The sequence below is a fragment of the Monodon monoceros genome, unplaced genomic scaffold (genome assembly GCF_005190385.1).
Source record: "Monodon monoceros isolate NGI ecotype Baffin Bay Population unplaced genomic scaffold, NGI_Narwhal_1 Super_Scaffold_16, whole genome shotgun sequence".
Lineage (NCBI taxonomy): Eukaryota > Metazoa > Chordata > Mammalia > Artiodactyla > Monodontidae > Monodon > Monodon monoceros.
This window is the reverse complement of record NW_021703772.1, coordinates 68709383-68718621: the sequence shown is the minus strand read 5'-3', so window position 1 is coordinate 68718621 and position 9239 is coordinate 68709383.

Sequence of the window (9239 nt, the reverse complement as noted above, 5' to 3'; positions counted from 1 at the left end):
TGACATTAAATAAAGCTGATTTATTTTAAAGTTGCTTTTTCATTACAGATTGTGTACTAATATTAGTAAAGAAAAATGTGCTTACCTAGAAATGCTTACCTAATGCTAAGTTTCAAGGCACATATCCCCCTATCCCTTTTTTTTTAGAGAGAGATTGTATCGTGGAAAGCAAGTTGTTTTTATTTTCAACCAAATATTTAAAACTGAAGAAAGTAATTTTCTTCCAAATTTAAAAATACTTGTATTTGTCTTTGCAGTATAAGATTTTCAATAGGGCAAGTCTGGTCCAAATCAGTTTATCATATTTCTTCATGGGTAATGTAAAAGACACTTCACAATCGTATTTCTTGGTTATTAAACTCAAAATGCAGAGATGGGTGTTTGACAGTTTCTCAGCCTTGGAAGTTCATCTGTAAATTCCTTCATGCCTCTGTGTCTTTTTTCTTAGAAACAGGATTTTTAAAATGAGTTCCAAAAGTATTTCTACAAGTGTAGGCAAATGAGAGAAGCCCAGTTCTAATCTTTGTAATACCACGCTGTTTATTTTCTTTCATGGAACACTAAAACTTGGTTCTTGTTTAAAGTTTAAATAAGATTCTTTCCTTCAAACTCAAATGCCATATTGTATACTAAAAATAGCACAAATAAAGGAATTAAAAAAAAAAAAAACCTTTGTGTGAGAAGGGAATTATCTCTTTCTAGAAGAGACTCAAGAAATTGCTACTATTTTCTTTTTGTGTGTGTGTGTGTTATGCGGGCCTCTCACTGTTGTGGCCTCTCCCGTTGCGGAGCACAGGCTCCAGACGCGCAGGCTCAGCGGCCATGGCTCACGGGCCCAGCCGCTCCGCGGCATGTGGGATCTTCCCGGACCGGGGCGTGAACCCATGTTCCCTGCATCGGCAGGCGGACTCTCAACCACTGTGCCACCAGGGAAGCCCGCTATTTTCATAGTGTATGATACATATTCATATGCAGGATATCTATTATAATATCTATTATCATTTCTTAAAATCATATAAGTTCAGAACTTTAAAGGAGCTTAGAGCCATCTTGTATAACTAACTCCCTGCATACCCTAGATGGAACAGCAAAAGGCTAGACCTTGCCAGCATTTGAACTCAGAACTCCTGACTCTAGTCAATTATCCTTTCCTGACAGTACAGATTTGTGCTACATAGGAATAATCAGTATTAGAGCTGACATTCAATGAGCATCAGTCCCAGGTCAGTGACTAGACCAGACCCACATTATCATTTATCAAATGAGGTATTTATCTTATTTAAGTTTCTCTGAATCCTTCAGGATAATAACTGTCAGCTTTCATAAAAATAAAAGTGAATGAAAACATATGAAGTATTATTTCTGTAATCTCTCCTACGTCCATCTACCTCTTCTACTTCCACTTGCTAATCTAGGCTGTTGACAACATACCTTGATTATCTCAGTGATCTCTTAACTGAGATCCTGTTTAGAGTATCTTCAGTTCAGGCTATCCTATGCACCACACCAGGCTGATGTTCTCAAAACTTTGCTTGTACCAATACTCTCTTTTGGCATAAATCAATATTCCCTGTGGCTTTCAGGATAAAGTTAAAATTCTTAAGTCTGGCATTCAGAGCTCTCCACCACCTGATGCAAACTCTATTTCCAACTTCATTTCTTACTGTTTTCCAATTGGTACATCATAATTGTCTGATCTATTCAATGCATCTTAAACATCTCTTGCTCATTTACTCATCTCAAGGATTCAGTTCCCCCCACTGAAATACATTCTCTCCTCTTCGTTGATCTAAATTCCATCCATTTTCATGGTTTGCCTCATGACTCATAGCTCCTGGGTTCTTTATTGCATTCTGACAATTATTTTAACCTCTTATAAGCTGCCACTTTCACAAGTTCCTCTCAAACATAACTACATCAGTATGACTTGCAATGCTAGTAAAATGCACATTCCCAGGCTCCATTCTAGAAATTCTGATTCAGTAAATCTGAGGTAGGTTCCCAGAATCTGCATTTTTCACAAAAACTGCAGCTGATTTAGACTCTGGTGAACCTGTAACCAGGTTACAGGTTTTCTTTTTTAAATAAATTTATTTATTTTTGGCTGTGTTGGGTCTTCATTGCTGTGCGCGGGCTTTCTCTAGTTGTGGAGCGCAGGGGCTACTCTTCGTTGCAGTGCGCGGGCTTCTCATTGCTGTGGCTTCTCTTGTTGCAGAGCATGGGCTCTAGGCACGCAGGCTTCAGTAGTTGCAGCACGCGGGCTCAGTAGTTGTGGCTCCTGGGCTCTAGAACACAGGCTCAGTAGTTGTGGCGCTCAGGCTCAGTTGCTCCATGGCATGTGGGATCTTCCCGGACCAGGCTCGAACCCGGGTCCCCTGCATTGGCAGGCGGATTCTCAACCACTGCGCCACCAGGGAAGCGCAGAAACATCACACTTCTAGAAACATCACATAGTAGTTATTGTCTTGTTCATTTACTTCAATCTTAATCACACCCCTTTGCAGTCTGCAGATTTTCCATAGACATACCTCGTTTTATTGCACTTCACTTAATTGTGCTTCACAGATAAACTGAGTTTTTTATAAACTGAAGGTCTGCAGCAACCCTGCATCGAGCAAGTCTATCAGTGCCACTTTTCCCAGCAGCATTTGCTCACTTTGTGTTTCTGTGTCATATTTTGGTAATTCTTGCAAATTTCAAACTTTTTCATTATTTTTATATTTGTTAAGGTGATCTGTGATCAGTCATCTTTGATGTTACTATTTGTAATTGTTTTGAGGCACCATGAATCTGGCCCATATATAAGACAGCAAACTTAAGAGATAAATGTTGTGTGTGTTCTGACTGCTACCCCATCTCTCTCCTTCTCTCCTCGGGGCTCCCTATCCCCTAAGACACAATATTGAAGTTAGGCCAACTAATGTTTGTATCAACATGGATAGATCCAGAGGGTATTATGGTTAGTGAAATAAGTCAGACAGAGAGAGACAAATAATGTGTGTTTTCACTTATATGTGGACTCTAAAAAAATAAAACAAACAAATAAATACAACAAAACAGAAACAGACTCAACAGACACAGAGAACACACTAGTGGTTACTAAAGGGGAGAGGGTGTGGGGAGGAGCAAAAGAGGGGAAGGGGATTAAAAGGTACAAACTACTAGGTGTAAAATAAATAAATTACAAGGATGTAATGTAGAGAATGTGGAATACAGTCAATATTTTATAACTTTATATGGAGTATAATCTATATAAATAACAAATTACCACTCAATATACCTGAAAGTAATATAGTAAGTCAACTAAATTTCAATTAAAAATTAATAATAATCCTACAATGGCTTTCAAGCATTCAAATGAAAGGAAGAGTAAATGATGCAGCAAACTTCATGGTTGTCTTATTTTAAGAAATTGCCACAACTACCCTAACATTCAGCAACCATACCCTGATCAGTCAGCAGCCATCAGCATCGAGGTAAGACCCTCCATCAGCAAAAAGAGTCCAACTCACTGAGGGCTCAGATGATGGTTAGTATATTTTAGCAATAAAGTATTTGTGTGTGTGTGTATGCTCAAAAACATTTTTACAGTCATCCCTCAATTTTCCCTGAAAGATTAATCTCATTACAGTACATTTTTGTATTTAAATTCATAGGCCCTTGGATGTGGACTGTCTTTTTTTTAACTGAAGAAATAAAGAGAACAATAAAATACTTTATTTCTTCAATTAAAAAAAAAAAGACAGTCCACATCCAAGGGCCTATGAATTTACAAAAATGTACTGTAATGGGATTAATCTTCCAGGGAAAATTGAGGGATGACTGTAAAAATATGTATAGCTGATTCACTTTGTTATAAAGCAGAAACTAACACACCATTGTAAAGCAATTATACTCCAATAAAGATGTTTAAAAAATATTTTAAAATAAGGTATGCACATTTTTTAGACATACTGATAATGCACATTTAATAGAATACTATGTGTAAACATAACTTTTATAAACACTGGGAAACCAAAATATTCATGTATTTAGTATCTGTACCCTCTCATAAAATAAAATCTTCTTGAAAGTAGGACTTTATCTTATTCATATCTGAATTCCAACAGTGTCTAAAATATAAGAATTTTTTACTCAATAAGTGTTTTTAAGCAAACTGGTGAATAACAGATGAGTGTTTTTCTTGTTTAAATTATTTTCTCCTAGTCACATTTTGAAAACAAGAATAGGAACTATTAATATTATTTTGTCACAAATTTTTTGTTCCATCCTCAGTTTGAAAAATGTTCCTTCAGCTATAATGGATTATATCACGTAATAGACGCTATGATGCATCATGTCAATCACATTTTTGAGTGAAGGATATTTTCCCTAGCTGCTGGAAGATGCCTTCAAATTCAGTCCTCTTTTTAGAATTGCCTTGGTTGATGAAAATTGCTCCATTTAACTTCATAGTTTCTTCCAGGGAAAGACTTATCTACAAAGGGGTAAAAAGCCCCCCTTGTCCCAAGCTGATAGAACTCTGATGGACCATTACACTTCCAGAACTTCCCATAGTGTCAGCTTAGGCTTTTGTTGGAACTTCCTCCCAGCTCCACTTTTCCCTATGTCTAATCACACTTTATTTCCTGAATTTCCCTCTACACATGTCCATCCCAAGTGCACTCCATATAAACCTGCTTCTGCACATGAATCTCGATCTCAGAGTCAGCTTCCCAAGGCAACCAACCTGCTATACTGGTAGTGGTCAGAGAAACCAGGCACTGACTGGGATTTTGAAGCTGGATCACCTATCCCTATCTGGTGATGGAAATGAGGAGTCTATCATTGGCAGTAGGTGAGCACAGACAGTCCCTGAGCACAGATTAGCAATGCAATTATTAAAACTTTCATCAGCAGAAAACTGGAATGTCACACTGTGAAGAGACTGCATTAGCTTTGGGCAATGCGTTAGACGTTTGAGAAAATGGGTGAAATGGTAACTGCAGGACATTGGAATTGGGTTGCTCTTGATAAGCTCTATCAACCTTCTGGGAAAAAAAAAAACCAAGCTATGAGTGATTAGTGAGCAAATTAAAAGCTAAGTATCGGGGCTTCCCTGGTGCCGCAGTGGTTGAGAGTCTGCCTGCCAATGCAGGGGACACGGGTTCATGACCCGGTCCGGAAGATCCCACATGCCACGGAGCGGCTGGGCCCGTAAGCCATGGCCGCTGAGCCTGCACGTCCGGAGCCTGTGCTCCGCAACGGCAGAGGCCACGGCAGTGAGAGGTCTGAGTACCGCAAAAGAAAAAAAAAAAAAAAAAAAATGAGGACCAGGCCCAGAACCGAACTGTAAGAGTACCAAGCTCCAAAATGTTTAAATTCCCAGTCAAGGTAGATGTGCTATGCCAAGGTTAGGGTCTTTTTCAGGAAAGAATAAGGCAATGACACCTGGAATGGGATACCTGGGGTGATAGGTAGATCTAAAAATCTTGAATCTCCAGATTTCCCTGAACCCTCTGAACTTGCAGAAATGGCCCATTAACCTTATTAGGATTAAAAATCCCCTTTTTCTACACAAAATGCATGTGTATCTTTCCTAAAAAGCAACATGTCTTCAGGATCTACCTTCTCCCCACCTTCTGGCCACCAAGAAAATAATTTAGGCAAAAATTTACAATAACCCAGGCAGGGAAATGCTAGGTCTACTAAGGAAGAAAAGAGATTAAACTTCAAAGAAACACTTGGACCTGACCAACACGTACCAGTAGGAGGTGGTATTCTGGTATTCTCCAATCCAGGAGACTGGATTCTGAGGGTACTGAACCAAGAGGGAGGGTAGAAAATAAATTTGGTTGGTACTCTTCAATAATATAGAATGTATCACCCTGGTGAGGACCCTGGGAACGATGTGAACACATGGCTAAGATGACACTTACTAGCATGCCCCTTAGATGGCCATTCTAAGTGAGGTGGCGATGTTAGAAATGTCATGGCAGATACGGGACTAAGAGATGAAAGTCTTAGAGATATGGGTATGTTAGAGGGGACATATTATAGAAGGTTAGAAATCCCATTAGACTATTTTATTCCATGGAAGGGCCAGTGGGCTCACCATTTACCAAAACATTTAATGAATATGCTGGTCAGACTGCTCCCAACATCACTGAGAAGTTCATCTATTGCTTTCCTCCTAGGCCAGGTGAGTGGAAAATACCATTCCAGAACTGAGATCACCAACAGCACTGGGGATGATAGGATCAAACCCAGTAGAGACCAGGTGGCAGCACATAAGCATCAGAAGGCAGATGAGTACATTTGCCGTAAAAAGCATTAAGACTGCAGTCAAGTCCTCAAAGACATAGAAAACAAACTTATGGTTACCAAAGGGAAAGGGGGCGGATAAATTAGGAGTTTGGGATTAGCAGATACAAACTACTATATATAAAATCAATGAACAGGGAAATATATTCAATATCCTACAATAAACCATAATGGAAAAGAATATTTAAAAGATTATATATATATATATATATATAACTGAATCACTTTGCTGTGCACCAGAAACTAACATAACATCATAAATCAACTACCCCTCAATTAAAAAAAAAAATAGATTGGAGTCAAGTCAAAGAGGAAGACAAGTCACAGGGAATTATGGAGATGATTAATAGAATACAGCATCCCAAGGGGAATAATAGACAGGTAGCCAAAAAGTACTATATTACTCAATCTATAAAATCAATGATAAAAAATCAGGAAGCTGAGAGTAAGGGTAAATATACTGATAAAAGTTCACAATGTCTTAGCCAGTTTCCACCTCAGAGCCAGGTTTTGAACCTCAAACCTAATGACTGAAAAAGAAACTAGATCACCAGGAAAAAGAGCCCTGCCAAGCCCCAGCAATTGTACATGACTGTAATTCCCAAGTCTTATCTCAAAGGGACCTTCAGGTATTTACTACGGTAACTGTACACTAAGCAGAGAGGGATACCTAACATTTCAAGAACTGTTGGATACAGGTCTGAGATGATATGATACCCTGAGACCTGAAGTATATTATGGCCTATCTGTTACAGTGGGGTATATGAGGGTAGATAATAAACGGGGTTCTGGCCCAGCCATAGTTCACAGTGGGTCCACTGTATTTGCAGACTCACCCAATGGTAGTTTCTGGAGTCCCCAAATGTATGATGGTTATATTTCCTGCTTGGCACCATCCCATTATACTAGGTTCTTGGCCTGTGATGTAGGAGCTATAAAGGCCAAGTGGATATCTCTGAAACTGCTCCACCTATACTCCTTGCTAGGATAGTAAATAAATCACAATATCCCACGGCAGGAGAATAGCAGAAATTAGCATCACTCTTAAATACTAAAAGATTCAAGAGTGACAGCTGTCATCTTTTTTCTGTTTAATACACGTATTGTCCCCACACACACACAAAAAAGCAAAACCAAAGGCAACAAATATTGAAGAATAAAGTGAATTACTGTAAACTCAAGAAAATAGTAGTCCCAATTACTGCTGTGGAGCCCAATGCAGTAATATTTGCTAGAACAAATTTGCATGACCTTAGGAACTTGGTCAATGGCCATTGATTTGATCTGGTGAATGTTTTCCTTTGTATCTTTGTCAGAAGAAAGGAACAGATAACAGAATATATTTGCAGTTTTGCTCTAGGGCTATGAAAGCTATTCTTTCCTCTGTCATAACATAGTCTGAAGAAATCCAGGGTGTCTGAATATCACACGGCTCCAGTATTATACAAATGATATTATTCTAATTGGACTGGATGGGCAAGAAACCGCCAGCATGATTAAAGTCTTGGTAAGCCATATGTACTCCAGAAAGTACAAAATAAACCCTAGTGAGATGCTGAGGCCCACCAGCTTAATAGAAATTTTTGTGGTTTCTGTGTGCTAGGACATTCGCTCCAAAGTAAAGGACAAACTATTGCATCTTGTGCCTCCCACCATGAAGAATGAAACAGTGGCAGGTAGGCTCAGAGGTAGCGTATTAAACACCTGGGGGTATAGATAGTGCCTGAAAGGCTGGCAGTTATGAGTGGATCCCTGAGCAGGAAAGGGCTCTGCAGCAATTCCAGGCTGCAGTACAAGCAACTGTGCTGCCTGGGCTGTGGTCATATGATGTAGAAAACCCTGTGGTGTTAGAGAGATTAGTGGTGGAAAAGGTCATATTGACTTTATGACAAGCCCTAGTGGGAGAATATCATGCAGACCTCTAGGGTTCTGGAGCAAGGCCATTGCACCTGTAGTCGAGATTTATGGCCTTTGAGAAACATCTCCTGGTGTGCTCTTGGGACCTGGGGCTAGTAGCTGGGGCTAGTTTATCCCACTAATCTTTCTCTTTTAAGCTTCCCTTTCACCAAGAGAAGGAAGACGCTCCTAGAACCTGTACTAAGTGAATCCAAGTGGTAGAAAGGGTGGATTATGGTTAATGTTTGATGTACTGCCTAGATCTCCTTTCAGAAAAAAAGGACTTATTATTTCCCTGGCTGTTGGGTGTGATGTCATAGGATAGTAGTCAACTATCAGCCTTTTGGGGGGCTATTCTCAGTAGAAGAAAGCTATCTTAGCCAAGTTGCACCTCTTTCCAGGTGTGCCTATATCCAATGGCTGAACAGTCTCAGGATATAAAGCCTCAGCTCCTTCATCCAAATTTGAGACATCTCTGGAAAACCAGATGGGTTCCAGAGCTATATCTGGGGTGGGCTGAGGTCTGGGGCTTACAAACTAGGTCAGCTACATTCTCCGGCTTCCTTTCCATATGTTTTGATCCTAAGAGCACTCTCTGATAAATATCCTGCCGATTTCCATTGCAGAGTCAGCTTCTCAGGGAACCCAACCTGTGAGACTGTGAGACACAGTCTTCTTTGGCTGACAGATATTAAGCCAAGGACACGAGTGACTCTTTTCCATTGGTTTCAATAGGAAAGAAAGAGATAGTCAATACTCAGGCTGTTCTTCCTTCCTTTCTATCTCTTTTTTCTTCTTTCTTAAACTGTAAATTTCTAAACCTTTTGCCCTTGAATCAAATTTACTTATCTTACCTGAAATTTGTAAGTAGAGGAACTTCTCAGACATAAATATTATCATTTATTTTTTAAAATAATTTTCATCCTCATGACTCTGTCTCTCACTTATATACATCCACATTTATTTAATGTATTTCTATGTTTAAAGTATCAGAGGCTGATAAAGACAGTTCCCCCCAAATTTCTCAGTTAATTCTGAGT